Source organism: Corvus hawaiiensis, chromosome 11, assembly GCF_020740725.1.
Source record: "Corvus hawaiiensis isolate bCorHaw1 chromosome 11, bCorHaw1.pri.cur, whole genome shotgun sequence".
NCBI classification, from domain to species: domain Eukaryota; kingdom Metazoa; phylum Chordata; class Aves; order Passeriformes; family Corvidae; genus Corvus; species Corvus hawaiiensis.
Window position 1 is genome coordinate 18,662,513 of NC_063223.1, and position 17,128 is coordinate 18,679,640.

A 17,128-nucleotide genomic window follows, 5' to 3' on the forward strand; every position below is an offset into this window, starting at 1 on the left:
ATAACTCATCCTTGACGGCTGGGTTTTCCCCATCTGTATAGGAAGGAAAATTATACCTGACAGCAAGAGGGCAAACGTTTGTGAAGTGGTCAGAATTGTTCCGACAGACCTGGCTCCTGCCAAACGCAGGAAAATCAATTAATCCATCTCAGTGCCAATCCATCTCAGTTGCAATCAATCAAGTAATTAGCTGTCTGAATGCTATTTTCTATCGGTTACACATATATTTCTCACCTTGTTTTAAAACAAGCATGGTTTACTTGGGGGAAGGGGTGTTGTAAACCCCACAAAAGACGGAAATTCAATTTCACGCTAGTTTTTCTCCCTCACAACATGCTTATTCATCTCTAATCTCTTTCTGGTATCAAGCCAGGCACCAGGGAAATGCACACTGAGGTTAATTTCTACACTCAATACCTTGATATCCTTTGAATGAAAGAACAGACCAAGTAATGATTAAGATGCAAACACGTGGCTTTTTGGGGAAGCAAACGGTTGGAAGTTGCTGTCAAACCACCCAAAAATGTTTCTGCTATGATTCTGGGCAGCTGGTGTGCTGTGGCTGCTGGTTATTGGAATAATCCTTGTCTTACTGCTGCCTCAGTCATCTTTTGTTTCTCCCACCATCAGTACAGGAGTTTTCGCAGGAATGTGCTTTTGTTCTGTGTCTTGTTTTACATAAAGGGTCCTTAATTCAGGCTGCTACATGCTAAATATTAATGTTTAGCATTTTCATGTCTTCCATTATGGTCATTCTGTGTTGGCTTGTGCTGCTGTAAGGGAAAAACAATCAGCTGTGTGCCTCCAGGGTAATTCTGGTCTTAGCAGAAGGAAGAAACTGAAATTTAAATTCAACACCTCCTAAACCAGGCCATTTCTGCTGACTCAGGTGTGTGTGTGATGAGCAGCTGCCCTGGGGAATCCAGCACTGCTCTCACACCCTCACACTCCCCCAGGTAGAGAAGAACCCTTCCTGCTCTATCCCAGCACAGAATCCAGGGACGGCTGTGCCAGGGCACGAGGATTTTATGGGGGCATCAAAGATGGGTGGTGCAGATGGGCTGGCAGCTGGAGTTACTATAAAAGCTGGACTATTAATGCTGCAGAGACCCCTACTTTAAAAAAGACCAAATCTGCAGCCCTGTGGTCTCTAACTCACAGCCTGGGGACCTATTTTCCCAGCAGATTCTTAAGAGGCTGTGGCACATAGCAAAGTCACAATAACCAGGGGAGGCTCAGAATAAAGTGGCAGCACATAAAGGTAATTCAGCTATGTAAATAGTGCTCCAGGAAACACAATCCCTCTTCTTTAAGTGTGTAGCAGAAGGCTTCATTAAAAGTTTGTTTTGAAGTAATTTTTCTGCTCTTTGTTCTCTCTCAGTTCCTTTAAAGTTGTTTGGGCTTTTTTCCCCTTGAAAACAAATCATACTTAGAATAAAGAGACCGCTGACCTACATTCTCACAGCTGTGTTATACTTAATTGTGAGACATGTCAAATGAAATTCAGGAGTGATCATCACCAAGACAGGCTGTGAAAACTCCTACTGCTCAAACTCCTGAGCCTCCCATTCGAAACCATCAGAATAATCTCTTTGAAAGATCCAAGCAGGATGTCCAATGACTGAATTTTTCTTTGGAGACACATCAGAGAAATGCTCCTCACCTGCTGCTCAGACCTCTTGGCACAGTCCCTCAGCTACTTGGCCACTCTCCTTTGCTGTGGTTTTGGTGCACTGCCAGCACCAAATAAACCTGTGAGTATGACAAAGTTCAAGTCGAATTTGAACCCCTTAAGCAAAAAGTTCCATAATCCATGAGTCTATCAGGTTGCAAATGTACACAGCTGATGTGAGAAAATCAAAGTTAGTGAAGACTTAGGAGATGCATCCAGTCCTATAGCTGAGAAGTGAAATATTGACAATGAAGTGCTGGAAGACTTTATTCCATTTGCTTATTTAGATAGTATTGTAAAAAAACCCCTCCAATTCCTTGCTCTTACATTAAAAAAAACACATTCAGAATGTGTTACAGAGTTCATGTTTAAGCAGACCTTTTCTTAAGACTGTATGTTTTTCCTTTGTGCAGCACCAGACACTCCAAAACACAACACAGGCTGTTAGTGAATTTCCAAGCTCATTTTAAGAGGCTTTTCCTTATATTGCATTATTTCTCTCTTCATTGACTGTCTCAGTGGTCTCTTGAATGAAACACCTGACACTCGCAGGGGTGGCGAATCTTCTAGCAAGCAGCGTACAAAAGATAATATTAAACACCAACTGTCAACTTTTTTTTGACCTCTGAGAGGGTGGAGGAAAAGGGTCTGTTTGTATGATGATGCAAAGTAAACACTGGGCATCAGGAATATTTGCTCAGCCAATAACCAGGTACCACCACACCTGGAACAGGGAAGCAGCTGAGGCTGACGAGCTGCTTTTGCTTTCTTTGAGGGGGGCTTCAATCTGGAGAAGGAGGAAGCTATAAAAGAGAGCATGATTTAAAACAATCCCTTCAAGTGAGCAGCAGCCAGAGATGCTCACTGGATGGGATGAGTTGTGTGGGGAGTCTGTGGACTCAGATCTGAACCTGGGCCTCTGGGAGGAGCTCTGGGAGAAGGGGCAGGAGGCAGACAGGCCCCTCAGGGAGTGCTCTGAGCACTGCTGGTTGAGTGAAGGTGCTTGGCCTCAGCCAGCGAGGCCAGAAGCACAAAACTGTTGCAGTGGGGATCCTGCAACACGCATATATCAAACCAGGAGTCCCGTGGAAAGGAAATATATATGGACAGACAGATTCTTGCTAGATGTTTTCAGAGATGTTTATTTCTCCAGCCGCATGGCCGGAGCTCTGCCCAGGAACTGTCCCAGTCACGGGACCAAGGGTCCTTCTGCCCGCGCAGGGAACACAAACCAACCAATGGGAACGAGGCTGAGCAGGGGCAGGGAAGCCCCGTGTCTGTGCCCTCAGGGCCCCTCTCCCAGGGCTACACGGCAGGGGAGGGACCCCAACACAAAACAAACCAAGCTGGCCCCTCCACAGATTCTGGCACTGGCAATGCTCCGGGTGAGCATTTCAGTGAGAAAAAGCAACCCCTACTACTGATCTTGTGACTGTGCTGAGCGTCTCAGCCCAGAGGAGAACACTCATGCCTCAGCCCCACTGTCTCTCCCTTGCTCTGGCAGCTCATGAAATATCCTGTGGATGTTTCATCCTGTGAAACGTCCTCCCTCACCACTGCCACGATTTAAACTGCTGATTGCCCAGACATGGCTGCTAATGAGTCCCCTGGTATTTACAGACACTGTTCATTTGGAGCAGTGTTACCTCGTGGATAATTTTTCCAGCATAAGCAGGACTGATGCACACCAGGGCATACCTGACAATCATTGTTTCTGTCACCCATTTGTACAATGACTACACTGAAAATTCAGGTGAAAAATGTCATTCTTGTTAGAGAGAGAACACAGCTCTGCCACGGGTGTACCAAGGAACATTGGTTTAGGTTATTTGAAAGTGGGATTTGTCCAACCTGTCCCGCCTTTCACCATATCAAAATTGACACAAACCAACCAAAAGAAACTCATCTCTCTCACATTCATTTTTGAGAAGACTTGGTACATTTCTGCTGTTCTCCAGTTGTACAGCAGCCAGAACCAAAATAATTTTTTCAGCATGTGTAATAATAGTTTTAAACAGATTTCTCACGAGATATATCACTGTCTCAATAAAGAAAGGCTATTATTTTCTAAATACATTGCTCTGTATCCATATTTACCATCCTTCACCAAATCTATTTCATCTCTGTCAATTTTTAGAGTCCTCAGTAGACAACAACCAAGAAAGTTAATAGGAAATAGTTAATCCTAACAACGAGCTTCTCCATTCAGGATAGAACATGGCAATAAATACTGATTTGGAGGAATTCCATTTCAAAACATCCCATCCTGTGCCTTACACCTACACCCAGTGGAGCAGCAGGGCCCAGGTGAGTGCCAGGTATGTTTTACATCCTTGTTCCCATTTCTGCCCCAGGAAAGACAAGGGCATTGCCTCCTGTGTGTATAAAATGAAGAGCACATCCTCCCATTTATGCCAGTCTGAGCCATCTCAGATAAAAATACTGAACCCAAAGCTCTGCTCAGATCTTACTCCTGCTGGATTTCCTGTTCAGTTCGGCTAACACAGGAGATTCCACTCGAATAAACAACCAAATATTGATATTTATGCAAATTGAACAAGCGGTGACGTAAACTTTTGAAGTTTGCTTGTGTGTGCTTCAAAACCAATAAACACTATATTTACTTTGAACCTTCTATCTCAAACACCAAGAAAAAGATACCTTTCAAGTAAACAAATGTAATTCAAATCAAGACAGCACATGCAGTGTGAAATCTTCTACCACATCATAAGGCAGCAAGTACAGTATAGCTCAGCTGTACACCGCTAATGCCAAGATTTTGTAGTAAAAACATTGACAGACCCTTAATTATTATAGTGCCTCCTGGCAGTGCTATAATTAGATTGAACATAACTATTAGTCATCTTAATTAGTACACACATTCCTTGTTTAGCACAATAAAAATTACAAAGCAAGGATGCCACTTAATTAGGTGACCTGGGAATTGACGCCTACCTATATTTCACTTTTATTTTAAGTGTCCTTACCGAGATTAAATCTAATATTTATAACCAAGAATGGGTATTTATATGGCACTCCACCTGTATATAAAATCACCTGTTAAATTAATATGTATTAAATACCTCAAGGACATTTCTGAAGTTATGCCAGCAGTTCATTTGGAATTGTATTCCAAGGAAAGAAATACATCACAATTTTAGAAACTCAAGGTTAATTGCATATTCTAATAAGTGTCTTACATACCATAAATTTAAAAGAAAAGGAAGTGCATTCAGTTAAATCCCCATCAGCCTTCCAGTTCTCCTGATGGTGTCTCATCATGTCCTAGTGAAGTGCTTGGACCTCTTTAAACCCTCTACCACAAACATTGTCTGAGGGCTCCGCTAAGTAGCCACAACTTCAGAGAAATGTTTTTTAATTCAGAATCTCATTCATCACACATTTTAAACGAGTGTAAATTTGGTATAAGTAACCTCTGGTACTGTCAAAACCTGCATTTCACAAGCACCCTAACTCCTGCAGTGCTGACAAGCTGTCTGGGGACTTTTGTTGGATTTTGGGTCTCTGTCTTCACCTCAGAAGGTGGCAGAGCAAGGGGATCTGGACACCTTCCCATTTCACAGGTCAACCAAGGAGTTATTTATCTGAGACTTATTGAAGCTTGTGGTCGAAAATGGGACCAGCTGTTTGTTTCACAGCATCAGACAACAACGCTACAGAATTGTTAATTATGTTTAACAATTTTAATTGCACTAGATTCATACACAGGAGTCTTGAAAATAAAATGTGCCCACTTTGCCATCCACAGATACACCACATCTAGCAGGAGACACAGAATAAAGCAGCTAAGAGGCTGTGGTGTGCACTTTAGCTGTGTGAAAGCACTGACACCACCCTGTGTTGCAGCCCTGAGTGGGCAGAGAGCCTTTCAGGCCACAATGAACAGCTCCAGTGTGATACAACAGCACTGTGCAATAAAACTGCTGCTCAGAACAAGAGCCCACAAGAAAAATGAAGACAAAACAAAAAAGTCATGACATTTGGTATAGAAACCAACCGTGTTTTCTTGCCAGGTACCTGCTGACATTGCCAGACTCCAACTTCCTCCCTCCAGCCCAGAAAGCTCACCACAGCACTTAGCAATCTGTTCACACCATCATTAAACCCATTATCCCTTAGTGATGGAAAAGTCCCTACAAATGCCACAATGCCACTGCTCTGTGACAAATCCCCCTCTCTCTAAGTGGTGAGCATTTAGTATTTACTACCACAGATTAATTTGAATTTAAAGAAAAAAAAAAAGAAGGAAAAAAATTGCTTCTGTAGGCAGACTATGGTAAATATCAATATGTTTCATCAGAGCTCCTCTTTCATTAGTTCTAGACCAATTACAGCAACTATTTCTTCTCTGGGATAATTCATCAAGCTATTAATTAGAATATGGAAAACATGAAATTCTCTCTTACTTCCTCAGTGCAAAGGACTTTCCAATGATAATTGTTACAGATAAGGAGAAAATGGAAAAGTTATTGTTTGCCACAGATTAAGAGACTTGCCAAAAAATGTAGAAGAGTTGATATTCAATGTAGCCAGCAACAGAAAAATAATAAACATGTAAACAATTTAAGGCAACAACAATATAAGTGCAGGAACTAATTTTTCTTACCATGACTAGTTCTCCAATTTCTTCTACTTCATCAGACTGGAAATTTTCAAACCACAGGCTCCCCAGGAAATATTTCTGGCTACTTCAGGAAAATCCTTCAGTGATGTGGCCCCAAGGTGATGATGTCAGGGTCCAAATCCTTTTGAAAAGCTGCTCTGTGATTTCTTGTGCCCCCATGAATAGTGAGAAGAGGCAATTACTGTGAGTGCTCTGTCCATTATCCCCAGATAGCCTGACTTCTGCTGGAAAAGTCTGCAGATGTAAGTTTGTAACAGGGGCAGATAAAGAGATGTCACAGGGCTTTGGCACACACAGGAGGTGAAGTTGGCACCATCTCTCAGATCTGATGAAAGAGCACAGGTCAGTCTGCATTGGATCACACTGCATTTGCCAGCTTTCCTTCATAAACTGATAGTCTGCCAAAAGAAAAGGAAACAAATGATAAAAGGCCAAGGCTCATGAGAAGTAATGATGCCACAGACAAGAGACACCTGAGTAGGCTGTGAGGGAGACTCGACTGATCCTCCCAAAACTCAGCAAGTATTGACTCCATTTTTTCTAGGTGCACACAATTCTCATTCCTTCCCAGTGCCGTCCATGCTGTGCAGCCCTGGCCACGGCGCAGTGCACCTGAGGGGACTCGTCAGGGGAGCCCAAGGTACCACACACTTATCATTTTGAACATCTCCTCAGTCCTCACATCTTCCTTCCTGCATCTCCTCATTCCTGAACCAGACTGGTTATGTCCTGTCACAGCTCTCCTCTCCAGTCTCCAACAACAGCTTTTTGGGTCACATTGCTCAGTTCTGACTCAGAACTGGCTCTCCCATTGACGCTGACAACATAGAGAAGGCTCTGCTTCTCTCTCCCCCCATGATTCTGCTTCTGTTCTTCCAGGCGACCATCAGAAATACCTTCTCATGGCTCAGGTAACAAACTACTTTTCCCTTCACTTTGTTCCTCCAAAATTATACTTAAGAAAGGGGAAAGCGGTGCCTGACACTGAGGGTGAGGAAAAGAATGAGGAACAGCCCCACAAGCAGCAAGGATGAGAAAGGTGCAGTAACATCACCTCCACTCAACTTTATAATTTATTTCTCAACTTCAAGACTCTAGTCTTGACAAATTCTGAAAGATTAAATAACAAGGGAGCAGGTGATTTGTTACATGAGGAGACATTCTGCTCCAAAATGAAACTTGTTCAGAAAGAGTTCGCTGTCACCTCCACCAAGAACAGCATTTTGCAACTGGGAAGAACTGAACGAGCAACACAGACTCCGCTTTTCCACTCAAAATACATGCACTTATTTTTGAAATATAGGACTGAAGGATTTTTCCTTATGAAAGGTTTATTCATAATAAATAAAAGAAAAATAGTTTCAAGCAGAACTGCCTTCCAAATTAGAGCTTGACTTCAGCGATTTCCATTTTATGACTACAGCCTCTTGCTTTTATTAAGAGCAGTTGAAATTTCAATTTACTCGCGGTTGGATATATTTCTTCATTCAGCCCAAAAAAAAATATTCCATTTATTGAAATGTTTCAGTTTCAGATCATTCCAAGCTAATATTTGTTCAGCTCAGCTCAACTGAAAACCAGAAGCATATCTGTGTTTAAATATAGTGGAATAATTTCTTCCATCCCTGTATCTATGTCAGCCTAATCAGGTCACCAGTGGGAACTGTTGACTGGTAGAAACACGAGGCTTTCTCTTTATGAAAAATGACTGACCTTACTTTAAAGCAATTCAGTTTGTGTCAACATTGCCTTTCTCATTAAATAATAGGCTCTAAGTGGCACATCCATTCTTCTTCAGCATAGACAGGAGCTCTTCAGGCAAGTTCTGGGATTCTATTTTTAGGCATCTCATAGTAATAACCTGCTCAGTGCACTGTTTGGAGTATGTCTACAATAATTATTCCTTGTCTGCTCTGTTGTATTGGTCAGCCCCAGAGAGAGCCCATAAAAATGTTAGATCTGCACCTTTACTTGGATGCAGAAAGAATTTCAAATAAATGTAAACATTTGGTAGCACTCAGATAGCTGTAAATAATACCACAGCAACAAGTTCATTAAACATACACATCCCTCTGTCTGAAAATGCTGAACACCTTCAGCATAATTCTTCCTTGTTTAGTTGCTGAGATGACTCTTCAACCACTTCTCACTAATTCTCCCACATTTGCTATTTCCTCTATATATTACCTGGCCAGTCATGCAAGTATTGGAGATGATAACACAGGTAATTTCATCTGTCAGAACCAAATGAGCAGCGAGAGGAAATATTTGATTCATTTGTTGTTTTTCTTTTTTAATATTTCTTTTTTCCTTTCTTTCCCCCACCCCCCCCTTTTTAAAATTTATTTTCTCATTATGGCCATTTCAAATCATCTCAGGCTGCTTTGTAAGAGGGTCCTCAGTCCAGATCTCAAGGTGATATGCTTTACATTAACCCTGTCAGTATTCCCAGCAATTCCTTAGTATTTCCTGTTGTGATTACATAGCTCTCAGGAAATGCACTCCCCTGGAACTAAACATTAGAAAGATGCAAAACCAGCCTAAGAGGACCTAATAAACATATTTAAATACATATTTATACCACCCACATTATTCGAGCAGGTCATTAAATCCTTGCTCTGTGTATTGGCGACTAAAGATAGAACAGAGGCTTATTCAGACTGTTCTGTAGTGACGAGTCATCCCTACTGGGAAATCTTGTGAGATATCAGTGCTGTCGTAGCACACAAACAGCTCATCAGAGCTTTTTAATGATTTAGTAATGTAGTCAATCTGGTGGCGTTTTAGCAGTGGTTATCAGAGGGCTGCAGTTAATAGTGTTGACTGTAAGGTCTAATATCCTCATGTGCCCTTTGCAGTGTTCCACAGGCCAGACTGGCACTGCTTTGCCTGGACCAAAGCCTTAGTATAACAAACCAATGCCTGTCTGCATCAGAGAGCCGTCTCCAGCCCCCTACAGACATTATTTATAGGATCCCTTAGGGTTCTTGATCAGGTCTAGTGCAGCGTCACGTCACTACACCACCCTTCCTCCAGGTGATGCTGTTTATCAGCATGATGTGATTTGTCATTTCTAGGTTGATGACATCCAGCTCTGTGACTTTTCAAAGCTTAGTGTTGCATATGCTGTCACACCATTTCAAACATATTGAACTAAAGCAAAACTGCTTTCACTAGAAGTCAAATAAAAGAAGGTCTCTTAATGGATCTGGGAACTTCAGAACACACTGCTGTCTCCCAGGCTAAACTCTCTAAGTAGAAAAATAACTTAAAGTCTTGTGTTAAGAGTAAGTGCGTTAAAATTGCCTCAGCATGGTTCAGATAAATCTGACAGCAACATAATACTTTAAGAAGAGATTCTGATTCCTGCTCCACTGGGTCAGAGCGAGTCCCAGTGGGAAGAGCAGTGCAAGGGCAGAAGAGCAGTGCAAGGGCAGAAGAGCAGTGCAAGGGCAGAAGAGCAGGCAGCCCAGCCTCCTGCCTCAGCCAGAGCCCAGCCAGAGGTGGAAGCAGCAGCAGCTGGACAATCTAAGTCATACTATACACATTTTCCTGGAGCAGCCCATGGGTCGTTCCTCAGGATTCAGCCTGGATGGACACAGGGCTGTGCAGCAGCACAAGGCACCCTCTGGCAGTGCTCAGGGAGGGCTCAGGTGCTTCATCACAACATCTGGGTATCAGCCACAGGAACTAACCTGAGAGCTTGAGCCAAAGGAGGAAATGCCAAGACCAGGACATTTTTAGTCCCATTCCTAATAAAAATACCACTGCTACAATAAAACCTCCCTGCTTGTGACTTCAACAGTTCCATGGCTAAAACAGGGACAGGCACAAGAGCACTCCCCAAGCCCTACCAGCAGGGAAAAGTTAGACTCTTCACTAAGGTGAAGTAGAAGAAACCAGCACAAAAGCAATGAAAGGATGAAAGAAACCCGGGTTTGAACTGATGGGGCCAAAGCAGTAAGTCAGTGAAGTGATGTGATTTGCTGATCTCTGTCTGCAGTATCAACAAGAATTAATCCCTTTTTCTTTTTTTTTTGCTAATTTTTCTTAAAAAATGAGTATTTCTTTCGCCTCAAATAAGTCTCCAATCCTTTCAGTCAGGTTGCAGTCTAATAGAGTGAGGATACTAAAGCAATAAATAATTAAAAAGACTGTTTCTAAGATTGTCAGTACTGATTACACACCAAAGCAATCTTCTGATAAGCATGAGTGAAAAGGAGACCGTAATATTTGGCAACACGAAACAAAGCTCTGATTCATTAAAGATTGACGACAAGGCCTAAATCTGTTGTGTGATATGCACATATTTATCACACTGATACTAAGTGGAATGGAAAAGTTTCCTAAGACCCAATGATGATAATCTAGTCTATCAGTTTTAAAAAACTAGTCTATTTTCTTTTTAGTATAGAGTTATAAAAATTGTACAAGAGGATACTGCTGCTTAGATTAATCTCCTCAGCATTTAAAACAAACTTGAATTTAAAAGGTTGCAAAATCCTTACTAATTTTAAAAGTTGAAGTTTGTCCAATTCCCCATGAACAGTACCTAGTTAAACACCTGTTTAATCAAATCAATCAAATCTTCAGAAAATCAAAGCTGTAGGGTACAGATTACTCCTAATCCTGGAGACACTAAAAGTCAGCACGACAGTTAAATTTCTAGGGCTGAAATCTGAACTATAAAGACAAAAAAGTAATTGCATCAGAAAAAATATATGGAGAAAACTTAATTAAGATGCAGAGAAAACCAGAGCTGTTCTGAATTTTAAGAATAAAATGGCATTTTTTCATCTCCAGCTGAAACACTGAAGCACCTTGTAGTTATTTGCCTGAACAGTGAAGAGATGTGCAAGAAGAAATGTAGCAATTGTCATTGATCTCTAGGATCTTACAAAGATGTTATTTGTGATTTCTGAAAGTGTGAAATGCCTGGTGACAAAGGCAGCAGGCCTTACTTACTGGAAAAGAGGGGCTATTTCTGCACCCCAATTTTTCTAAGCACAGCCAGCAGAGATGCCTTGAGAGGCTCTCTGGGCTGATTGTTGCTCGGCTACAGGGGGAAAAAAAAGTAACACAGGTTTTGGTTGTGCAAGGTTAAACATGAGGTTTGCAAGGCCTCGGTGTGAGCATCAAATTAGCTCAGGCTGGAAAGAGTATATGTGTGTGCCAGTTCTTTAGCACAGCAGAAGCCACAAGATGCTCTGCATGACCAAAATTCTACATATGCTATTCCTGAAGCTCAATTATCTCCAGCAGCGTTAAATTATCCCTCATGAAAAAGCAGCGAGTACATAAAAACAAACAGACATTCTCCCATGCAACAGAAGAAGCTGTTTGCCAGTAATGCTAGAAATTGAGCACTTTGCTACCAAATGACTTTAAAGTCCATGGATTCCTATAATTAAAGGATTAGGCCCCATAAATATCGCTGCCATAATCCACATTCCCAATATTGATATAAACTCGTTTCAAGAGTATTAAGGTCAGTTTACTTTAGAAGTAAATATTTACTTACGTTTCTGTAAAACCCAGCTATCCCTTTAAATATTAAAACACTGAGTACATATTCCTTTTTTCTCGCCCCCCCCCCCAAAATAAATTGCTGTTCCAACAGTCCAGAAAATCCCAGTAATTCTGATGCAAAATGTAGAGACCAAATAACTAATTCCGAAAGTTTGATTTTAAAGAATGAATAAAACCCCTGAAAAGACACAGAGGTATTTAAACCAATGTTTAAACACTCACAATATTGGGAACAAGCCATGAAAAGAAACTGAGATGTGGTTATATTTAATCTCTGCTGAATGTTTCTGCCAGTCTTATCTTCCATGTAGGCAATGAATAAAGCCAGAAATAAATTCTTGAAGAAGGAAGAGAAGAGAAAATAAGATCATTTGCTGTGATTCTGTTCTGCTGTGGGAATTGTCTGCAATCTACAGCATATAGAAGCAAGCAACCAGTTGGAGCAGCTTTTGAAGAACAGAAGCAAAACCACTGCAGGTAACCAAGGCTCTGCTCCTTTTGGACTAAGAACAGAAAAACTCAGACTTATTCTGAGACCTATTCACAGATCAATTTAAAATGTTACATTTTTAGAGCTGGAGGTGTTGTCATCCTTTAACCAAAAGAGCAATCCCTAACTGCAGTTGATAAGATATGATCTTCTCACAATACCATAAAATTAGTCAGTTCTAGTTGAATTTAATTGTTTCTTTGTTGCCACGTTAGTTCACATTTTTATGAGTATTTGAAAAAGACACAGAATTTGCAAATCTGAAGTTCTGGGATGATGGTCAGTGTTAGACAAACATCTCAGTTTTTTATGTATTTTGGTCTTGATACTGAAATCCCTTGAAAGGATCACAGGATGCTACATTCAGGCTTGTGGAACAGGCTCTGAGACTGATTTATATTGTATCAAAAGGATTTGGGAACCAGACAACACTTTGATGCAGAGATTTTTCCATTCCAATCCAGTGGACTTTGTCCCCATGTGGAAACACCAGAACTACAACAGAGTACTGAAAGGATATAGTTTGCAGGACTTCCAGAGTCTGAGCAACCTAACCTAACATTGAATTCAGCCCTGCTTTGCACAGAGAAGGTGACCAGGCATTGGCATCACCCAAGGTCCTTCCAGCCTGAACTGTTCTTCAATTCTGCCACTTTGCTGTGCATTAGTGGTTTGGAATTGCAGTTCATATTGGTGTCAGATCATGACACACCCACACACACTGCAAGGCTTTAGTTCTAGATTGCTGGTTGAGCTCCAGTACAGGGTAGGCTGTAGATGATGTTAAGCAGATTAAAACCCCTCCGTGGTTCCAGTACCCAGCTGTGCACTTGGTCCTTAAAATACCTCAGTTTCTTTCAACTGTTGCCTTCATGGGTTCTGAGAGGGTCACAAACTCTCTTCCTCAGCTGACCAACTTGCACACAGCCCACAGGGATCACCCTCCTCCTGAGAGCACTGAGAGGCTTCAGCAAAGAGAGCTGGGCACAGACACTGGCCTCATCCCACCTGCCTGAGACTCTAAAGCCAGGTCAGCAAATTCTTCTGAACTCGTATTTGCTTCAAAAGAGGAATTACTTGACAACGATTTTCTTCTTCTCAATGTAACTTCTTTACATTGAGGGTGGCAGAGCCCTGAAACAGTTGCCCAGGGAGGTTGTGGAGTCTCCCTCTCTGGAGACATCCAAACCCACCTGGATGTGTTCCTGCTCTGTGTGACCCTACCTTGGCAGGGGGTTGGACTGGATGATCTCCAGAGATCCCTTCCAGCCTGAACTATTCTGTGAATACCTCTTGCTTTATGAGTAGGGGTTTGAACAGCTGAAATAAATAATAGCTACAGGTTATGCTTGAAGCTGGATGGAAAAAGTAAGGAAAGGAAGGTCAGATTATTCCAGTAATATTCATAATATTTCACATCTACAAAAAAGAAAGCTTGTATAATGCTAATATATTATCCTAAAACTCTACCGAAATTCAACTGCGATGCTACAAGAGTAATTCAGGTCACAGTTTAAGCTTGTCACATAATTAGTTTACACTTAATCAGACTGCTGGTATGTAAACATAATTACCATTCTCAGACCTTTAATTGAAATTGTCACAGCACTCCTGCAAGCTCCTTCCCCTGATCTGCTAGAATGGATTTCCTGCTCACGGACACTAAGTGGGCACGACAGTTTTCCTGCAAACTCTGCCACACACCAGCCTAACCCAGACTGGACTCTTCCCAGGCACATTGGTGAAGAAACAGACATAACACCACATCTCAGTCCTAATCACAGATTTAATAAATTAAGTTCAGCTGGTGTTAATCAGGCTAATTACAATTAAACTAATGCATTACCACCAAATTCATGTACAATGGTTTTCAAGTATGCCAGGAAAGCTCGTCTGTAATGGGATAAATATAAACTGCAAGTTATGTGCAATAGTGTTAAAGACCATTTGTGACCTTAGACAGGGTCTTTCCTTCTTGAAAGACATTATAATTCACCTACCTAATCAGAAAACTAAAGATCTTCATTTCAATTGGTGCACAGTGCTCTTTAAAATTAAAGTTATACCTATACCTAAGTCTTAGAAAATATCAGCTCAAGTACTTAGAAATAGTGTGCTAAAAATTTTTTTTTTCCTCTTAAATGTTCATTAACATCTAACACAATAGAGGACCAGCTTTGTACTTGCACACTTCTCCCAGCTGTGCCCTCCAAATAGACCTGGGGGTCTTCTCAACATCATCACCATTGTCTCTCTCATTCTGACCCACTCTCCAGTTAAATATTATTAAATATTTTTAAGAACTAGGCTTATACTTAGTTTTTTAAATGCTCTAATTAATATTTTCCTCTTGATAAATAGGAGTAACCGCATCAAAACTCCAAAGCTGGTACTGAACTTTCACCTTCCTTGTGACCTTTTGAACAGCAGGGATGAGGGATGTGACACCTGCCAGGGAAAAGTGAGGCTTACCTTCATTAATCCCAGCTCAGGATGCTATAGGTTGGCAACAGCTTTTTTTCTGCATTTTCTCTTTCTTTTTTTGTTTATTGGTGTTTTATTTCTTTAGCTCCTCTTTTTTGCTTGGTCTGCCTGGCCCATCCAGACTTGATTTTCTTTCATGGGGCTGTGGAGTGAATGCAATTACATTAAGAGCTGCTCAATATTTGATGAGCAGCAGCCAAAGTTAGCCAGAAGGGTCAGGACAGCCTGAAGCTGAGGGGAGATAATGTGCACTTGCAAATTTTACTTACGTTCTCCACAAGTTTAAATTACTTTTAATGAAACATTAACGGAAGATTTGACAAATGACCCCCTGAGACTAAAAGTTCCACAGGGAACTTGCAGTGAAATTAGATTAATAGGCAAATTTTCAGCATGCAGTTTTTGCTGTTAAACCAAAATCTTTTTACTACTTAATTTCTCCTTATTATCTTATTATGTTATACTCAGATAACTTTCCCCTGTGCAAATAACACTTATTATTTACTCCCTCTTACTTACTAATGTCAGAGTGTCTCTGCCCTAATTCCTTTCAGGAAACTGAACATCCTTCAAAAGGCATCTCCAAGATCCTGCAGAGCACCAATAAAACTAAGTAACATTTTTCACAGATGTCTAACACATTCAGAATATTTCCTTTGTGCTTCCATGGCACATGAGCAACCCATCACTCCAGCGACTCTGTAAAGAGTCCATCCCTCTGATTACCACCTGGCAGTGTTTTGAAGAACAAGGCTAGAGGAAGTGTTCCTGTACAATTTAATTAAGAAGCCATTTCTGCTTCATCAAACACCTGTGCTCTGGCTGACACACTTAAACATGTGAATGAAATAGGTGAGCTGCTTTCTCTTAAAAGAGTAACCCTGTATTCTGTACTAGGGCTCCTCCTATAGCACTAACAACAAATACTCCATAGTTACTGAACTCAGGGTTTGTCTCCTTATGCCAGCAATAACCATTCCTGAACACCGACTTCCTTACAGACCAGGTTTTGCCACTGTTTAATGTAAATTGTCTGGGTAGGTTCATCAGACAACAAAGTGAGCCGAGTTCTAGGTTACTCCAAGATGAAAGGGAGCACAACCTCACTGCGTGTGCTGATGGCCAGGAGTAAATTGCAGGTCTCACTGTTAGATTTGGCTTTAAAACAAAAATAATAATGTCAGATTCTTCTACCACAATGGCTGAAAGTGGGTTCTGCATTACCTCAGCCCCTGAAACCTCCCTGAGGTCACTAAGGGGGGTTTGCTGCTATCTCAGGTTTCTTTCACCAAGGCTCTCAGAGCATGTTACTATTTTCTATTACAACAAGAACTCTGATTGCTTCTGCAGCCAATTACTTGTGCTCAAAGGGAGCAAGAGCTGCAGGAACGCATCACTTGATGTTGGAACATGTTGTAATTAGGTTTTCGGCCCTAATCACTGGGAAGGATAAAAACTTCGCTTGTAGTTTATAAATGCCAGTATCAACAAACATTTTGTTGCATAAGTAATTCATGTGATTGACACTGGGCTGCTTCTTTTTGTGACTCAGAATTCCATATATATGGAGTTGAGTGAATTCTGTCCTGAAGAGCATTTCATAAGCATTGACTTTTCCAACCAGCAGCACAATTTTGCTGATCATGGCCTGTTGACAGATAGATTGTCCTGCCAAGTTCAGAAGAAAATTCCTGGTTAAGATGAGCCCATTCATCCCTTACATTCACTTTACACCTGCCTTTGCTGGAAAGGGAAACCAAGAGGTCAAACAAAGAAGCCCAAACCAGTATTTTAACTGCGCAAACAGAGAAACACCTTGGTAACATTCTTCCCTGTTACTGGTAGGAGCTATAAGAAACCCCTGCAATTTTCCAGGAGACTGCAAGTTTTACATCTTGTAAATTTGCTACAATTCAAAAGAATAAAAACATGTCCTATGACATTAAAAAGCTCTTCAGGGGAATTCATTCTGATTTCCACTCTCTTTGACCGTGTAACAGTGTAAGTGTAGGGAATAAATTTTTCTTGGAATAAATTCCCCAAATCTGGTATTCTGAAAATGATCAAACAAAATGTTTCAGCTTCATCATCAGATTCTTTCAGTTTTTCTTAAATTAACAGTCTACTACTGAAAGGGAGAGATTCATGAAGAAAGGTTATGCTTCCACAACAGAGGTTTTCCAAGTGGAAAATCACAGAAAAAGTTACACTAGCTCTCCCTAGAGGCAAGATGGGCTGCACTTGGGGAAAACCATCTTCACCAGTGGTAAGGAAACAACTAATCAATGAACTCGTCCTGCTCCAGATT

The 17,128-nt window shown here is 41.1% G+C and overlaps 1 long non-coding RNA gene across 1 annotated transcript in view; it reads right to left on the bottom strand.

Annotated features, from left to right (window-relative positions):
- LOC125331810 overlaps window positions 1-6,701 on the bottom strand; it is a 43,203-nt gene extending 36,502 nt beyond the window's left edge. The window contains exon 1 of the long non-coding RNA XR_007206206.1: window positions 6,300-6,701. This is a non-coding gene — a long non-coding RNA (uncharacterized LOC125331810). The remainder of the gene's footprint in view (window positions 1-6,299) is intronic.
- Window positions 6,702-17,128: the final 10,427 nt, after the last annotated feature.